This window comes from Pecten maximus, chromosome 15 (genome assembly GCF_902652985.1).
Source record: "Pecten maximus chromosome 15, xPecMax1.1, whole genome shotgun sequence".
NCBI classification, from domain to species: Eukaryota; Metazoa; Mollusca; class Bivalvia; order Pectinida; family Pectinidae; genus Pecten; species Pecten maximus.
Window position 1 is genome coordinate 16588940 of NC_047029.1, and position 19926 is coordinate 16608865.

Here is a 19926-nt window from a genome sequence, read left to right on the forward strand (position 1 = left end):
GAACTAGAGGGATTTGTTGTTGTGTCCTAACAGTGGACTAGGGGGATTTGTTGTTGTATCCTAACAGTTGACTAGGGGGATTTGTTGTTGTGTCGTCCTAACAGTGGACTAGAGGGGATTTGTTGTTGTGTCCTAACAGTGAACTAGAAGGATTTGTTGTTGTGTCCTAACAGTGGACTAGGGGGATTTGTTGTTGTATCCTAACAGTTGACTAGGGGGATTTGTTGTTGTGTCCTAACAGTGGACTAGGGGATTTGTTGTTGTGTCCTAACAGTGGACTAGAGGGATTTGTTGTTGTGTCCTAACAGTGGACTAGGGGGATTTGTTGTTGTGTCCTAACAGTTGACTAGAGGGATTTGTTGTTGTGTCCTAACAGTGGACTAGGGGGATTTGGTGTTGTGTCCTAACAGTGGACTAGAGGGATTTGTTGTTGTGTCCTAACAGTGGACTAGGGGGATTTGTTGTTGTGTCATCCTAACAGTTGACTAGGGGGATTTGTTGTTGTGTCCTAACAGTGGACTAGAGGGATTTGTTGTTGTGTCCTAACAGTGGACTAGAGGGGTTTGTTGTTGTGTCCTAACAGTGGACTAGAGGGATTTGTTGTTGTGTCCTAACAGTGGACTAGGGGGATTTGGTGTTGTGTCCTAACAGTGGACTAGAGGGATTTGTTGTTGTGTCCTAACAGTGGACTAGGGGGATTTGTTGTTGTGTCCTAACAGTGGACTAGGGGATTTGTTGTTGTGTCGTCCTAACAGTTGACTAGGGGGATTTGTTGTTGTGTCATCCTAACAGTGGACTAGGGGGATTTGTTGTTGTGTCCTAACAGTGGACTAGGGGGATTTGTTGTTGTGTCCTAACAGTGGACTAGGGGGATTTGGTGTTGTGTCATCCTAACAGTTGACTAGGGGGATTTGTTGTTGTGTCGTCCTAACAGTGGACTAGGGGGATTTGTTGTTGTGTCATCCTAACAGTGGACTAGGGGGATTTGTTGTTGTGTCGTCCTAACAGTGGACTAGAGGGGATTTGTTGTTGTGTCCTAACAGTGGACTAGGGGGATTTGTTGTTGTGTCCTAACAGTGACTAGAGGGGATTTGGTGTTGTGTCCTAACAGTGGACTAGGGGGATTTGTTGTTGTGTCCTAACAGTTGGACTAGGAGGGATTTGTTTGTTGTGTCATAACAGTGGACTAGGAGGATTGCTTGTTGTGGTCGTCCTAACAGTGAACTAGGGGGGATTTGTTTGTGTCGTAACAGTGGACTAGGGGGATTTGGTGTTGTGTCCTAACATTTACTAGGGGGATTTTGTTGTTGTGTCATCCTAACATGGGACTAGGGGGATTTGTTGTTGTGTCATCCTAACAGTGGACTAGGGGGGATTTGTTGTGGTGTCCTAACAGTTGACCAGGGGGATTTGGTTGTTGTGTCATCCTAACAGTGGACTAGGGGGAATTTGTGTTGTGTCTCCTAACAGTGGGACTAGGGGGATTTGTTTTTGTGTGTCCTAACAGTGGACTAGGGGGATTTGTTGTTGTGTCCCTAACAGTGGACTAGGGGATTTGTTGTTGTGTCATCCTAACAGTGGACTAGGGGGATTTGTTGTTGTGTCGTCCTAACAGTGGACTAGGGGGATTTGTTTTTGTGTCCTAACAGTGGACTAGATGGATTTGGTGTTGTGTCATCCTAACAGTGGACTAGGGGGATTTGTTGTTGTGTCATCCTAACAGTGGACTAGGGGGATTTGTTGTTGTGTCGTCCTAACAGTGGACTAGGGGGATTTGTTGTTGTGTCCTAACAGTGAACTAGAAGGATTTGTTGTTGTGTCCTTACAGTGGACTAGGGGATTTGTTGTTGTATCCTAACAGTTGACTAGGGGGATTTGTTGTTGTGTCGTCCTAACAGTGGACTAGAGGGATTTGTTGTTGTGTCCTAACAGTGGACTAGAGGGGATTTGTTGTTGTGTCCTAACAGTGGACTAGGGGGATTTGGTGTTGTGTCGTCCGAACAGTGGACTAGGGGGATTTGTTGTTGTGTCCTAACAGTTGACTAGGGGGATTTGTTGTTGTGTCATCCTAACAGTGGACTAGGGGGATTTGTTGTTGTGTCCTAACAGTAGACTAGAGGGATTTGGTGTTGTGTCATCCTAACAGTGGACTAGGGGGATTTGTTGTTGTGTCGTCCTAACAGTGGACTAGGGGGATTTGTTGTTGTGTCATCCTAACAGTTGACTAGGGGGATTTGTTGTTGTTCGTCCTACAGTGGACTAGGGGGATTTGTTGTTGTGTCCTAACAGTGGACTAGGGGATTTGTTGTTGTGTCCTAACAGTGGACTAGGGGGATTTGGTGTTGTGTCCTACAGTGGACTAGGGGGATTTGTTGTTGGTGTCCTAACAGTGGACTAGAGGGATTTGTTGTTGTGTCCCTAACAGTGGACTAGGGGGATTTGTTGTTGTGTCCTAACAGTGACTAGGGGGATTTGTTGTTGTGTCCTAACAGTGGACTAGGGGGATTTGTTGTTGTTGTGTCCTAACAGTGGACTAGGGGGATTTGGTGTTGTGTCGTCCTAACAGTGGACTAGGGGGATTTGTTGTTGTGTCCTAACAGTTGACTAGGGGGATTTGTTGTTTGTGTCTCCTAACAGTGGACTAGAGGGATTTGTTGTTGTGTCCTAACAGTGGACTAGGGGGATTTGGTGTTGTGTCATCCTAACAGTGGACTAGGGGGATTTGTTGTTGTGTCGTCCTAACAGTGGACTAGAGGGATTTGTTGTTGTGTCCTAACAGTGGACTAGAGGGATTTGTTGTTGTGTCCTAACAGTGGACTAGGGGATTTGGTGTTGTGTCGTCCTAACAGTGGACTAGAGGGATTTGTTGTTGTGTCCTAACAGTGGACTAGGGGGATTTGTTGTTGTGTCCTAACAGTGGACTAGGGGGATTTGTTGTTGTGTCATCCTAACAGTGGACTAGGGGATTTGTTGTTGTGTCCTAACAGTGGACTAGGGGGATTTGTTGTTGTGTCATCCTAACAGTGGACTAGGGGGATTTGTTGTTGTGTCATCCTAACAGTTGACTAGGGGGATTTGTTGTTGTGTCCTAACAGTGGACTAGGGGATTTGTTGTTGTGTCCTAACAGTGGTACTAGAGGGATTTGGTTGTTGTGTCTCCTAACAGTTGGACTTAGGTGGATTTGTTGTTGTGTTCCTAACAGTAGTACTAGAGGGGAATTTGTTTGTGGTGTCAGCCTAACAGTGGACTAGGGGGAATTTGGGTGGTTGTGGCCTAACAGTGGACTAGACGGGGAGTTGGTGTTGTGTCCGAACAGTAGGACTAGAGTGGATTTGTTGTTGTGTCCTAACAGTGGACTTAGGGGGGGATGTTTGGGTGGTTGTGTCCACTAAACGAGTGGACTAGGGGATTTGTTGTTGTGTCCCTAACAGTTGACTAGGGGGATTTGGTGTTGTGTCCTAACAGTGGACGAGGGGGATTTGTTGTTGTGTCCTAACAGTGGACTAGGGGGATTTGGTGTTGTGTCCTAACAGTGGACTAGGGGGATTTGTTGTTGTGTCCTAACAGTGGACTAGGGGGATTTGTTGTTGTGTCCTAACAGTGGACTAGGGGGATTTGGTGTTGTGTCGTCCTAACAGTGGACTAGGGGGATTTGTTGTTGTGTCCTAACAGTGGACTAGGGGGATTTGTTGTTGTGTCGTCCTAACAGTGGACTAGGGGGATTTGTTGTTGTGTCCTAACAGTGGACTAGGGGGATTTGTTGTTGTGTCATCCTAACAGTGGACTAGGGGGATTTGTTGTTGTGTCGTCCTAACAGTGGACTAGGGGGATTTGTTGTTGTGTCCTAACAGTGAACTAGGGGGATTTGGTTGTTGTGTCATCCTAACAGTGGACTAGGGGGATTTGTTGTTGTGTCATCCTAACAGTGGACTAGGGGGATTTGTTGTTGTGTCCTAACAGTGGACTAGGGGGATTTGTTGTTGTGTCCTAACAGTGGACTAGGGGGATTTGGTGTTGTGTCATCCTAACAGTGGACTAGGGGGATTTGTTGTTGTGTCATCCTAACAGTGGACTAGGGGGATTTGTTGTTGTGTCATCCTAACAGTGGACTAGGGGGATTTGTTGTTGTGTCATCCTAACAGTGGACTAGGGGGATTTGTTGTTGTGTCCTAACAGTGGACTAGGGGGATTTGTTGTTGTGTCGTCCTAACAGTTGACTAGGGGGATTTGTTGTTGTGTCGTCCTAACAGTTGACTAGAGGGATTTGTTGTTGTGTCCTAACAGTGGACTAGGGGGATTTGTTGTTGTATCCTAACAGTGGACTAGGGGGATTTGTTGTTGTGTCCTAACAGTGGACTAGGGGCATTTGTTGTTGTGTCCTAACAGTGGACTAGGGGGATTTGTTGTTGTGTCCTAACAGTGGACTAGGGGGATTTGTTGTTGTGTCCTAACAGTGGACTAGAGGGGATTTGTTGTTGTGTCGTCCTAACAGTGGACTAGAGGGCATTTGTTGTTGTGTCCTAACAGTGGACTAGGGGGATTTGTTGTTGTGATCCTAACAGTGGACTAGGGGGATTTGTTGTTGTGTCGTCCTAACAGTGGACTAGAGGGGATTTGTTGTTGTGTCCTAACAGTGGACTAGGGGGATTTGTTGTTGTGATCCTAACAGTGGACTAGGGGGATTTGTTGTTGTGTCCTAACAGTGGACTAGGGGATTTGTTGTTGTGTCCCTAACAGTGGACTAGGGGATTTGTTGTTGTGTCTCCTAACAGTGGACTAGGGGGATTTGTTGTTGTGTCCTAACAGTGGACTAGAGGGATTTGTTGTTGTGTCCTAACAGTGGACTAGGGGGATTTGTTGTTGTGTCCTAACAGTGGACTAGGGGGATTTGGTGTTGTGTCCTAACAGTGGACTAGAGGGATTTGTTGTTGTGTCCTAACAGTGGACTAGGGGGATTTGTTGTTGTGTCCTAACAGTGGACTAGGGGGATTTGTTGTTGTGTCGTCCTAACAGTGGACTAGGGGGATTTGTTGTTGTGTCCTAACAGTGGACTAGGGGGATTTGTTGTTGTGTCGTCCTAACAGTGGACTAGGGGGATTTGTTGTTGTGTCCTAACAGTTGACTAGGGGATTTGTTGTTGTCATCCTAACAGTGGACTAGGGGGATTTGTTGTTGTGTCCTAACAGTGGACTAGGGGATTTGTTGTTGTGTCTCCTAACAGTGGACTAGGGGGATTTGTTGTTGTGTCGTCCTAACAGTGGACTAGGGGGATTTGTTGTTGTGTCCTAACAGTGGACTAGGGGGATTTGTTGTTGTGTCGTCCTAACAGTGGACTAGGGGGATTTGTTGTTGTGTCCTAACAGTGGACTAGGGGATTTGTTGTTGTGTCCTAACAGTGGACTAGGGGGATTTGTTGTTGTGTCCTAACAGTGGACTAGGGGGATTTGTTGTTGTGTCCTAACAGTGGACTAGGGGGATTTGTTGTTGTGTCCTAACAGTGGACTAGGGGGATTTGTTGTTGTGTCCTAACAGTGGACTAGGGGGATTTGTTGTTGTGTCCTAACAGTGGACTAGGGGGATTTGTTGTTGTGTCCTAACAGTGGACTAGGGGGATTTGTTGTTGTGTCCTAACAGTGGACTAGGGGATTTGTTGTTGTGTCCTAACAGTGGACTAGGGGGATTTGTTGTTGTGTCGTCCTAACAGTGGACTAGGGGGATTTGTTGTTGTGTCCTAACAGTGGACTAGGGGCATTTGTTGTTGTGTCCTAACAGTGGACTAGGGGGATTTGTTGTTGTGTCATTCTAACAGTGGACTAGAGGGATTTGTTGTTGTGTCATCCTAACAGTGGACTAGGGGGATTTGTTGTTGTGTCATCCTAACAGTTCACTAGGGGGATTTGGTGTTGTGTCATCCTAACAGTGGACTAGGGGGATTTGTTGTTGTGTCCTAACAGTGGACTAGGGGGATTTGGTGTTGTGTCATCCTAACAGTGGACTAGGGGGATTTGTTGTTGTGTCCTAACAGTGGACTAGGGGGATTTGTTGTTGTGTCGTCCTAACAGTGGACTAGAGGGATTTGTTGTTGTGTCCTAACAGTGGACTAGGGGCATTTGTTGTTGTGTCCTAACAGTGGACTAGGGGGATTTGTTGTTGTGTCCTAACAGTGGACTAGGGGGATTTGTTGTTGTGTCGTCCTAACAGTTGACTAGAGGGATTTGTTATTGTGTCCTACCAGTGGACTAGGGAGATTTGTTGTTGTGACATCCTAACAGTTGACTAGGGGGATTTGTTGTTGTGTCCTAACAGTAGACTAGGGGGATTTGGTGTTGTGTCATCCTAACAGTGGACTAGAGGGATTTGTTGTTGTGTCGTCCTAACAGTGGACTAGGGGGATTTGTTGTTGTGTCCTAACAGTGGACTAGGAGGATTTGTTGTTGTGTCGTCCTAACAGTGAACTAGGGGGATTTGTTGTATCCTAACAGTGGACTAGGGGGATTTGGTGTTGTGTCCTAACAGTTCACTAGGGGGATTTGTTGTTGTGTCATCCTAACAGTGGACTAGGGGGATTTGGTGTTGTGTCATCCTAACACTGGACTAGAGGGATTTGTTGTTGTGTCCTAACAGTGGACTAGATGGATTTGTTGTTGTGTCCTAACAGTGGACTAGGGGGATTTGTTGTTGTGTCCTAACAGTTTACTAGGGGGATTTGGTGTTGTGTCATCCTAACAGTGGACTAGGGGGATTTGTTGTTGTGTCATCCTAACAGTGGACTAGGGGGATTTGTTGTTGTGTCCTAACAGTGGACTAGAGGGATTTGTTGTTGTGTCCTAACAGTGGACTAGGGGGATTTGTTGTTGTGTCCTAACAGTGGACTAGGGGGATTTGTTGTTTTGTCCTAACAGTGGACTAGGGGGATTTGTTGTTGTGTCCTAACAGTGGACTAGGGGGATTTGTTGTTGTGTCCTAACAGTAGACTAGGGGGATTTGTTGTTGTGTCATCCTAACAGTTCACTAGGGGGATTTGGTGTTGTGTCATCCTAACAGTGGACTATGGGGATTTGTTGTTGTGTCCTAACAGTGGACTAGGGGGATTTGGTGTTGTGTCATCCTAACAGTGGACTAGGGGGATTTGTTGTTGTGTCCTAACAGTTGACTAGGGGGATTTGTTGTTGTGTCGTCCTAACAGTGGACTAGGGGGATTTGGTGTTGTGTCATCCTAACAGTGGACTAGGGGGATTTGTTGTTGTGTCCTAACAGTTGACTAGGGGGATTTGTTGGTGTGTCATCCTAACAGTGGACTAGGGGGATTTGTTGTTGTATTCCATCAATGATAACATGTAATACACACATTGGGTCATGGTGAGGGTTGGTGTAAGGTGCACTACTGCAGGACACAGAAACTCTTGAGTTGATGATGTACATTGTACATAAGGAGAGAGAAAGGTTGAGTGGACAAGGTGTTTTACAGTTGATTGACAGGTTATACAGTACGTTACTGACAAGTCTGAGGTGAAGGACAGGTAAGCAGATTATTGCTTCAGGGTCAATAGGTCAACTGTTAGAAATACTTAGCGTATTATACATGCCTTGTGTATAGTAGTATTGTAATCTTTCTGACTAAAGTATGGGCTTTTCTTCTAGTTTTTATGACCAATGAGCATTAACAGTAAAATCTCATTGACAGCTAGATTGTAGCCTCTAATCATATCTTTACAGATCATCATTTTCTTATCACAAACTTAACATTTTAAGTTATTGTTATTATCGTACCCATGGTTGAGAGGTTAGAATATTGGGTCATAATTATTATGATAGTAAAGAAAGAATGCAATAAATGACTAGACCATGAATGAAATCTGCAGGACGTCAAAACTCTAGATTAAGGATGCCCTACCCCATGGCTGTGTTCAGCCCTCCATTCCCGTCCACCAAATCAGGTATATAAGTATATTCATTATAAACAAAACATGTATTGAAATGTCCCTTTGTCAAATAATAATATCTTGTTACATAACAATGTGTTACACCTTTATCCCATTGAGACATGACATCCTGACCGTTTACAGTGTAAATCTGAGGATCTTTGTCATGTTGAAGGTGTTGATACAGTCGATTGGTCATGTAAGATATTTTTCCTGATATCAATTTAATCAGGATAGCTTGAACCTTCAATGAAATAAAATAAAAATTTGTTTGTTTGCTGGGTTTATCGCCCTGTGGATAAACAGCCAAGGTAAAATTAAAAAGAGTCAGTTCCTCGATCAGAGGTGAATGGAAAATTAAATTTTACTGTAGATGTGGTCTTTTTTAACAAGGAAGTCTTGTGTTTATTATACCGAGCTTTCGAGGCATTAAATGTGTCTTAATTATTACATTATGATTACATGATATAATAGGACCATTTCAAAACCGACGTTTAATTGCCATTTAAATGAGAAATGTTGAACAATTAGATTTTTATTGCTATTTCAGTAGCTAATTAATTAATACGCTGTTTTACAATTCTGGGAAATCTTCATTTTTGAAGAAAATTTAATTAATATGTAAATTACTTCAAATTAAAAACAATTATTCTAAGGTATTATTAATGTACATGTTCACAGGTGGATATTATCAGTCTGCATTATATATATATATAGGTACAGGTCAAAGGTCATTGCATGAATGAAATACAGACATTAGTTGATTTTTACATAAAAAAAACTGTAAGAATGGTTGTATTTTTCCAATCATCATCATTAGAATGCTGATGTCGGTAGGTTGGAGTATTTATCAATAGACTGCCCGGACAAGCTCCTGACCTCAGCCTGAGATATTGTGCTCTGAGAATCAAATAAATGGACAGAAATTAAGGTGATTTATTCCGTTGTGTTAAGATTGACATGGTAGCTACAGACGAGATAGGCTAATGAATTCCTGCTCCTTCATCCCTACTTAGCCCGTTGATGGCAAAACTGACATCTCAATATTAATCACAATTAATGAGGTTGCTCTCTACGAGGCATTGCACCAAGCTGTATGCACTGGACTGACTTGCCTACCAAGTAATATATACAATTAGTGTGCTTCTGCTTGTACAAAAATTATTGGCCTCACAGAACAAACAGGTCAATAGTTTATTGAACAGCATCCACAAATCACCTCATATTGGTGTCTTTAATATACAAATATAGCTAGTTTGGACACTCAGTCTTGCAGGAAGGGCCTACCAGAACTTAACCTGCTGTTCCCATTCCATGATTGTAAGAGGTGACTAAATTTGGGACCTCATCATTTCTCTTCCTTTTAAACAACTTTCTTCTTCCTATATAATGTAGGCCCTTCAGGGAGGGTGTAAGAATTGTACCTGCTGATCCCAATGAATGATCCTAAAAGTCGAGTAAATTCTTATATTTTCTATTCTATTTAAACAACTTTCTTCTGCTAATTAAATGTCTCCCTTGCCTCAGTTTTGGCCTTTATAGTAGAACATTCTCTCCTGTAAGGATAGCTTAGGGTTCTGTCCCCTGATAGAGACATACCAAAATCTCTGAAAATGATGATTGCTTTACTCCTGCATACAGTAACTCTCAGTATTTTAGGGAGTGGACTTGTTAAATGTGTCTTGATAAAGGGGCAAATTGCCTCAAATTTTCGACAATTAACTTGTGTGTACTGTGGTTATTACTACTTGACAATTATATATATATATATAAGTAAAATAAAAAAACCTGAGGAGTTGCCATGACGCGACGAAAGCGCTAACGGAGAGTTTTTTTTTTTATTTTACTTTTATAATTCGTCCGTAAGGATAAAAACAATTTATTATCTCTCTCTCTCTCTCTCTATATATATATATATAAATGTAAATGTCGGATGAAACAGCAACTGATCGGCTGTAGCTGATTGGCTGAATAATGAAGTTGTGTGAGGTCATGTTGCCGGTTTGTGACGAGTCGTCCTGATACAGCCACCCGGTTATCGTTACCCAAATAAGATCTTTCGACCACCAATCTGTTTGATTTTTTAATGCGTTAATTATGTACTTCTTCATAAATACATTTATATTATTAAGATATTTATTCAATTTCGCTAAAACAAACTAGTTAAAGTCAGTAATATGGAATTTGACACCCGTAATTGTAACTGCTACCCGCTGTTTGGGCGGAGATTTGCGGGAAGAAATGAACCTACCTCATTGAAAAACAAAAACATTCACTACGTATATAGCACACGCTGCCATCACATCGATTCAACTCGCGATGTTATTTTGTTAAACCTTTTAGTTATATTATTTATTTAAGATGTTTTCTTATTAATTATAATAGGTCCTCTGCGAATTAATTATGGGCCGTCTGGCTCAGGGGGATCGTTTTCACAACGTAACGATATTTATTGTTGTGTATAACTATATTTGTGTAACTGTCCATGTTCTATGTCTATATGTGATCGTTTGTAACTTATCTGTGTCTTGATAAATGGGCAGATTGCCTTGAAAATTCGACAATTTACTTGTCTGTACTGTCGTTATTACTACTTGACAATTATATAAACGGTATAAATGTATGCACATGTATACAGACTTTGTATATACATATTGCACACTGTATATATATATATATATATATGGGGCAAAGAATATATATATATATACAGCTACGTGCATGCAGTACCTCAATAGAACACTACTTATAAGTCTGGTATAGTCAACTTGCCATTAAATATGTACAGTATGATGATGACAAAGAGAAGAAGACAAAATTTGTCTATCAAGAATTGAGAAGACAAAATGACTGAGTAACGTACGTTTTTAAGATTTTAATGTGTACAATATTGGGCCTGTTTATCAGTGCACTAGCTGTTTAAGGCCTCGTTTTGAATTTCTTTTGTAGTCATCAAACAATCTGAGCGAAAATAGTTTCTTAAAGCTGTCATTAAATTTTCAACCATGCAGGACATTTTAAAATGTGTGTACGAAAACAAAGTTAGAAAATTCCAGCCTCATGTCGCCTTGCAACAGTTAAATTGGCTGTGCAAATTGCTAGGCAATAATCAGCTGTTCACATCGTTAAACAAATCAAATTGACGGGTATCGGAGAAAGATTGTAATCAACTAAACAAGGCTGGTTAGGGCTGCAGAGTTATCAGGTTAGATGAAGCTTTTCACTACGATCTAATTTCAAGTTTTTTTAAAGTGAGTTGAATTTTCAAATTGTCATACTATTGATTATGAGAATGGTGGTTTTGGTTAATGTGTAAGGAGATTTTTAAAGGCACTGTTGCTCGTATTTTAGCCAAATTGATGTCATCACTGTAGCAACTCAATATCTTCGTACAAATTTATACGAATTAGGTCAAGTTTGCATGAGAATACCTCAGATGAGCCTGCAATTCAGAGTTGAAGGTGATATAATTATTACTATTTATAGAAAATCATCGAACAGTTCCTTGTCATTGACCTTGAAAATTTTGTTCTTTATGGTCAAATATGAAGAACACTAGTTGAGTTCATGTTTCAGGGTTAAGGTCAAGGTCATCATTACTTATGAAAAAACAAAATGATATAACTTGTATAAGAGATAAAATACAAAGTGAATTAATATTTTATGAACATTAGTTAATATATTTAGCAAAACAAGAGAATAATTAATGAATACATTTAGCAAAACAAGAGAATTTGATGACTTGACCATCACACGATAATAATCCTCCAGTTGATAGTGTATACAAAAGTATAATATTGACTGGTGAATAAATCATTACAGTAAAGGTTGATACAAATCTCTACATATTATGAAGTAAATTAAAGTTTCGAATACGACTCACCCTTTTCTATTTCAAAACCGTATAACACATTACGGATGTAAGGAAACATTTCCTCCGGTCCGGTGGAATTTATTACAAACAAGTTTTACTGTAGTACAGGAAAGCAATGATCCATACAAAATAATGGTACATTGATCCCTTGACTCATCGCCACCTGATGATAACGGCACCCTTGCCTACCGCCAACTAAACCCTCAGAGCGGATATTTTCACTATACAATTCCTTCACTAAGCTTGCCATCCTTGCATACGGCCATTTGCCATATGATACAATATAAAAAAGTTCTCAATCACTACTTATTTTCCTCAATGTTACCTCCAATTTGGTCAATATGGAACTCTCTAATGTTCTATTTTTACAGACTGGGTATATCCGTTTCTTCTAGCACATGTAAACAGTTACATTTCAGCCATTTAATTCGCTGAACAGATCAATATAGGTATTCAGAGATAGATGCGCAATGTTTTGGTAAAAATAAATCGTAATTGTAAGAGTCGAAACCCACGTGGGGCAGTTGCCTGGTAGGCCGTAGGCCGGTGATTTTTCTCCGGGTTCCCCGGATTTCCTCAACCTCCAAAACCTGACACGTCCTTAAATGACCCTTGCTGTTAATGCTAAACAAAATAAACCAAAGGCTTTAAGGAGTTTCTAAGGTTGTGGTAGGGTAAGGGTTTATAGATAGCAGATTGTTTATTGTGTATAGTCTGTTTATTAACTTGCTGAAGACAATAGGTTGTCTCAGCGTGTCGCCACAGTTTGGCTGAGTTTATGACGGGCTGCGAACATTTTCCTTGTTGCAGGGTATGCAGGTGCTTGCGTGCAGATGTATGAATTATGTACAAGATATTGAGTTGAGCATTTAAGTAACTATATAAGAATTGTAAGGGACGTGGTATAGTGAATCCAAGGACAGACCCGTAAACATCGGCGACAAATAAGGGTGCTGAAGTTAGGTGATAAATAATTCAGGATCTGACGACACCCTGCGACTCTACACCTCAAATGCTCACCTAGTGCGAAGTGTCGGGCAACATGACAACTGGAGAATATTTTTTGAAGCCGATATCCAAAATTTTGAACATTCGTATAGCTACAAATCCAATTCACTTGATCAATTTGAAATACAGTTTAATAGACTCAAAAATAATTTTTAAGCTATCACTAGATAGAAAAATTACTTATTTTACTGATAAAAGTTATGTGATCATCCTAATCTACAAGGATGCACAGGTTCATGTCTATAAAATTCTGGTTTACATAGAACATTTTGTGTGTAAATATTACAGGGGTTGGGTAATGATTAATGAGAGGGAACAATTCACATGAACATTCGTTAAAAATTTTGGTACGCATGGATTATAAAATTTATTAGCTGTATTCAGAAAATATCCGTAAAATGACACAACTTGAAAATTTCCGACAGAAAAAATTATGTTAACAAGTGGAGATGCTGCATGTAGTCTCGTGAGTTCGAACATGAGAACTTCAAATAATCTCCTCTTAAACAAAATGTCTGGATTTCAAGACATTTACACTAATTATTTTCCTCCAAGGGTTTCTTTTCTTTAGTACTACTAATGGGTCTTGGCATGTTGAGCATTGTACAAGTGGATTCCTGCTTTATTTCATTGAGAGACTCCCAGGTGTTGTGCATTTGTAGCTTATTCAAGCAGGTACATGTACGCATGTAACCGATCTTTGAAGCAATTGAGACTCTCACGAGGATCCTGAAAAATGTTTGTAATTAGACAACATTAATTTTGCAAGCACAAAAGTCAGGAGAACAGGAATCAAGGCAACTTGGTAGAAATCTTTGCTGTCAATAATTCAAAAGAACAATCTTCGATCAAATGGTAGAAAAAAGCCCTGACGAGATCAGAAAGGCGACGTTTGGCACTTAGGCTGCCGAGAAACCCTAAAGTGAAGACACAACACACGTGGAGTGGCAAAGAATCACCGCGCTTCATTGGTCCATTATTGTAGGTGTTCACTCAGCCGCGAAATCTCCGATAATGTGTTGGACTTTCACGATATTTCAACCACAATATATACAAAGAGCAATTGAGCACTTGGCTATACTCACAAGAGAGAATACACGGTACCAATGATGGAAAATAGTGGAGTGGCCATCGCTGGCTACAACTAAAGGTCAAGAAGGTGGAAAACCCATCATCTAATTGACTTATATTTCTTCTTAGTGTTCAGTAAATTGAAAGACATAGACAACTGTTATACTGTTTTCACTAATGTGAATTTCTATTTTATTGTTTCTTTTGACAATTGAACGCAACACATGTCCAGTAATATGTGTTTATATATATTTTGTGTAATATGTATTTATATATACAGTCTACCCTCGTTATATCGCCACATTTCGTCCGTGTCAATTATGGCGGTATAAAGAGGGTGGCGTTAGTATCGAATCATGAAAATTACAACAGTAAAAGATAATGTTGTACCAACGTTTTATTAAATACACAATGAGTTAACATATAAGACACCATGGTATTGACCGTACATTTCGTACCCTTCTGGCCATGATCACGAAGAACACTCTTTCGTCTCGGAGTTTCCATCTCGACTGACGAAGCCAAATAATTAATACCATAAATAAGAACACTTATTGAGCAGATACCAGTCATGCTTTATTACAAATCAAACCATACCTGTGTGTAGATGTCACATATATAAACATCGATACATATATCTACCTGACCGATAGAAACTCATTCAAGCGTATAACTAAGTTACCTGTGAAAAAGGAAATACCCTGATTCTATAAATAGAACACTAAAGAGTTCCTCGATCGCAGAAAAAATGGACCAAGATGGCGATATCGTCGAGGGTAATATAAAGGGATTCGGGACGTTTGTATTGTTATGAACGTGGCGGATGGCGGTATGCGAGGGTGGCGAACTTAACGAGGGAATTATATAGAAGGGAAATCCGTTCTAGGGGTGTAGTGGGCGGTATGCGTGGGTGGCGGTAGATTCGTGTGGCGATAGGTCGAGGGTACACTGTATATTTTGTGTAATATGTATTTACAGTAAAACTCGGATAAGTCGAAGTCGACGGGACCAAGCAAAATATTCGACTTATCCGATGGTTCGACTTATCCGTGTTTGTATACGGAGACAAAACCCGACTATCATCGGTTGTATGCAGAACAAGTGCTTGCATGATAACATAGTCGAAAATAAGCAATACATAATAACAAAGAAATTAATTAATTGTACATGATAACAATTATTCCTTTATCTAATAAACAATATTGTGCACAGTTACAGATAAAAACAAAGTTCATGCGTAAAATAGTCTTTGACATAGACACACGATTTACTCACGGGAGTCGCAAATGACAGCATAATATTCTATGAAAACGTTACATATATTATAAGAATATAAATGTATATATTGTACTCATATTATTTATCTTTAAATCCGTTTATATTGTTCTCCAATTTAACAATATTAAACAATAAACAGTCCGGGAAAATTGATCGACCGTACGCGTGCTGATTTTGTATCAAAGGTGAAGGCCGCGGTCAGCGTTTTATCGGCTGCATAATCATGCATTGCCACAATCTTTTGAACAGAGTAAAAACATCCCGCATATCATTGTTACTATTGCATCGTCGTATTCAGAATTTAGGCATATATAGATAAATCAATGACAGACAGGTATTTTTCTTTGTATTTTTCGATGGAAGATATGTAATTTATCGTTTACTTTTTCCTTATTTTTTTCGGCGGCCTTGTGCATCAAAACAGTAAACAGAACACATATTGGTTTGTAGACTAAAACGTGCACATTTTATTCTTAGTTATGTATACCTGAACGTTTTACTTCACCTGAGCACCTGTATAAACAATGGGATGATGCGTAACCGACAGCCGGAAACTAATAATAGGCTCTGTTTACACCGTTACGGGTGATCGGTCACACTCGGTCAATCAGACGAGGCCAGCAAATTTTACCTGAGACAGCATGACGCCTCGATGTTCGACACAAAAATGGAAATTTTGGTATAGTTTAGAAGGGAGGGACCACAAAATATATTCGACACAACCGCAGTATTCGATTCAACAGTGTTCGAGTCATCCGTGCTTAATTTACTAAGATAAAGAAGGGAAAAAATCGGGACCGAACGAAACGTTCGACTCATCCGATGTATTCGATTCAACCGTGTTCGACACAAGTGAGTTTTACTGTATATATATATATTGTGTAATATGTATTCATATATATTTTGTATCTATATATATTTTGTGTAATATATGTTAAAATATATTTTGTGTAATATATACATATTTTTTTGTAATATGTATTTATATATGTTTTGTATCTATAAAAATTTTGTGTAATAGATGTTTAAATATATTTTGTGTATATCTATTTGGTTTTTTTTTTGTAATATGTTTTTATGTAATATTTTGTGTTATATATATCTATATATATTGTATGTGTAATATGTATTTTGGTATTTTTTGTGTAATAAATATGTGTTCATTACAGTCCTATCTAGATAGACTTATATCTCCTTACTCGTCCACATTCAGGCTAGTGTGAAGCTGATTAGAATTCTTTGATCTGGACAGTAGAATTTGATCTTACTGACCACAGTGGAGAAAATCAATGATCATTAGATACCATACCAGATCTAGACAGTGACAATCCTGGACCGAGGTCCTGAGTCAAATATCATATACAGAAACCCACTGTGACTGCTTGATTTGCATAAATATTTTATGTAATTCTGTTTTAACATATATTGTTTTTATTCCCCCCGCAACGAAGTTAGGGGGGGTATAATGGAATCAGGTTGTCCGTAGACACAACGATGTACTGGCTACTCCTCCTAAACTGCTGATCCGATTTCAACGAAACTTCCTGACAATAACCCTTATACATTGTAGATGTGCGTAATCTATATAACATCGTAATTTTTTGGTTACCATGGTAACCAGGGCACAAAACTTAGTTTTTGGTCTATTCCTCTTATGGTTACCATGGTAACCAGGGCACAGAACTTAGTTTTTTCATGACAATAATCCTTATACATTGTAGGTGAATGTGCGTAATCTATATCACATCGTAATTTTTTGGTTACCATGGTAACCAGCTAGGGCACAAAACTTTTTGACGCAACGATGTACTGGCTACTTCCCCTAAACTACTTATCTGATTTCAAGAAACTTCATGACAATAATCCTAATAATAGTATCTTTTCTCGATCATAACCTTTTTAATTTTTTCTTTGTTATAAATTTATCAATTGAAAAGATTTTCTCATGTGAATTCATTTCATAATGTCATGTACAACAATTTATTCATAATATAGATAAAAAAAGAATTAGGGTAACCAAGAAAACTGAATACGACTAAGTGAGATTTAACTGTATATCTCGTTTATTGTATAAATTAACAAATAGTAACGATCGGGGTTGCAGGAGCGGGGGGTATGAGTTGGCCCTCTGGACGACAGTTCTAGTTTTGTTCTATTATTAATCAGCATCTGAAACATTTGGTCATGTAGTTTAAAGAATAAGGTATAAAAGTTGATCCAATTCAAATTAATTTTCTAAAATGCTATATACGGTAATTGCATTTAAGACATTATTAGCATAAATTTATGAAACAGTTTTTTATATTTAGTCAAATAAGATTCAGAGGCAGGACAGCTTATTTGAGTAAATATAAGAAACTTTTTCAAAAATGCTAATGATATCTGAATGCAATCACCATACATAGCATTTTATATATCTTTTAAAGAGGCAGGACAGCTTAAGAAGTTGACAATATTTGAATCTACCTAATAATTAACCTATACCATGGCAGTTTCATTCTAAGAGTGTATAGGCCAAAGTGCTGAGGGAGATATAGCTATAGGGTATTCATAATTTACTAAGCCATTTATACATGTTCAAAGTGAATGCTTGATCAGAGATCTCATGACATTATGATGCCAGTGATTATCATCAAATATGTAAACATCTCGGAGTGTATTGATGAATAGAGAGAGCATTATTAATCTGTATACTGTTGTTAAATGTTGGTTGCGTGACCTACTTCTGGGGATGGGTAGGTAGGGTGGAGGGGGGTATTATAGAGTCAATAAGACAAAGCTATCAAATATTTACAACTATTCATACCCCCTCCCCATTTTTAGTATGTAGAAAAAAAGTTCTTTTAGGACAATTATTCGCATGTGTACAGTATTACTATCATAGATAATTTCACAATATGTCTCGATTGGTAGTGAAAAAATTGTCATTTTAAATTTAGGAAATTTGTCAAATAATTTTGATACCAACCACAGTCGACTTGAGCCTGCATATATGGCATACGTTCCTTGTTGTAGGAAATTATTAAACTATTTTGCCATGTGTTACATCCTTTTTCCATAATATCATCAACAGAGTTATTTTACACAGATAATTTCTGTCTAAAAGAGTCATTACTTCTTCAGGGATTCCTTCCAAAATATTGATTTGGCAAATATATATTTAACCAATTGGAAAATGCTCCAATAGCCTAAGGGTTAGTGAATGACTATTAATTAATACTCACAGGGAAAAGGGGTCGGTCAGGAAGTTTTTAATGAGTGATGGTTAATTAATGCTGGTAAGAAGGGTTGGTCAGGAAGGTTTTAATGAAGGACTATTAATTAATACTTGAGATATAAGAGGGGTCAGACAGGAAAGTTTTATCACTGACCAATTGATTAGAATGACTTGACCAATGACACTCACAAGCTATTCTTATCCTGTTGTTAGTGCAGGCTGGACATTGATGACACTGGCTAAGGTAACTCATTGGACCAGTGGTCATTATTAATGCCTGACAATGACCATCAATCAGGATGCCTTGACCGATGGTCAGTGACCTTTGACCTCACATAACCTCCCACATACCTTGACCAGTATTTTTTATCACTACACGTGGTATACATGTATAGTACAGGGTTTGTTAATGTCAAACCAGGTGTGTATTGTCTAGTTTTATAGTGACCTCATTGTGACTTCTTGTGTAAAACATGACAACTGCTGAGAGTCAACACAAGGTGATGTTGACTTTCGCTCTACTAATTGTGTTTTGACCATGCTGTACTGAGTGTATTTTGACCAGTTCTGATTGTGAGTACCGATTGTGATTTGATCAACTGTTTTTGACCAGTACCAATTGTGTTTTGACCAGTACCAATTAATTCTGTTTTGACCTGAGTACTGATTCTGTTTTGACCAGTACTGATTGTGTTTTGACCAGTACCAATAGTGGTTTGACCAGTGCTGATTGTGTTTTGACCAGTATACTGATTGTGTTTTTGACCAGAACAATTCTTTTTGACCAGTACCGATTGTGTTTTGACCAGTACCAATAGTGGTTTGACCAGTACTGATTGTGTTTTGACCAGTATACTGATTGTGTTTTTGACCAGAACAATTCTGTTTGACCAGTACCGATTGTGTTTTGACCAGTACCAATAGTGGTTTGACCAGTACTGATTGTGTTTTGACCAGTATACTGATTGTGTTTTTGACCAGAACAATTCTGTTTGACCAGTACCGATTGTGTTTTGACCAGCTAGTACCAATAGTGGTTTGACCAGTACTGATTGTGTTTTGACCAGTATACTGATTGTGTTTTTGATCAGAACGATTCTGTTTGACCAGTACTGATTGTGTTTTGACCAGTACCAATAGTGGTTTGACCAGTACCGATTGTGTTTTGACCAGCACTGATTGTGTTTAGACCAGTACCGATTGTGTTTTGACTAGTATCAATAGTGTTTTGACCAGTATCAATAGTGTTTTGACCAGTACCGATTGTGTTTTGACCAGTATCAATAGTGTTTTGACCAGTACCGATTGTGTTTTGACCAGTACCGATTGTGTTTTGACCAGTACCGATTGTGTTTTGACCAGTATCAATTGTGTTTTGACCAGTACCGATTGTGTTTTGACCAGTACCGATTGTGTTTTGACCAGTACCGATGCTATTTTGACCAGTACTGATTGTGTTTTGACCAGTACCGATTGTGTTTTGACCAGTACCGATTGTGTTTTGACCAGTATCAATTGTGTTTTGACCAGTACCGATTGTGTTTTGACCAGTACC

At 39.3% G+C, this 19926-nt stretch overlaps 1 protein-coding gene across 4 annotated transcripts in view; it reads left to right on the forward strand.

Moving 5' to 3' along the window:
* Nucleotides 1–19926, forward strand: part of LOC117344307 (zinc finger CCCH domain-containing protein 10-like) — a 234247-nt gene that overhangs the window by 31991 nt on the left and 182330 nt on the right. For 3 of the 4 annotated variants that reach the window (XR_004536149.1, XM_033907016.1, XM_033907010.1), the window contains exon 1: nt 18849–18944. The exons of the other annotated variant lie outside the window; for it this stretch is intronic. The gene's annotated coding sequence lies outside the window, so the exon portion shown is untranslated. Of the gene's footprint in view, nt 1–18848; nt 18945–19926 lie in introns of those variants that run through there. 4 annotated transcript variants of the gene reach the window in all.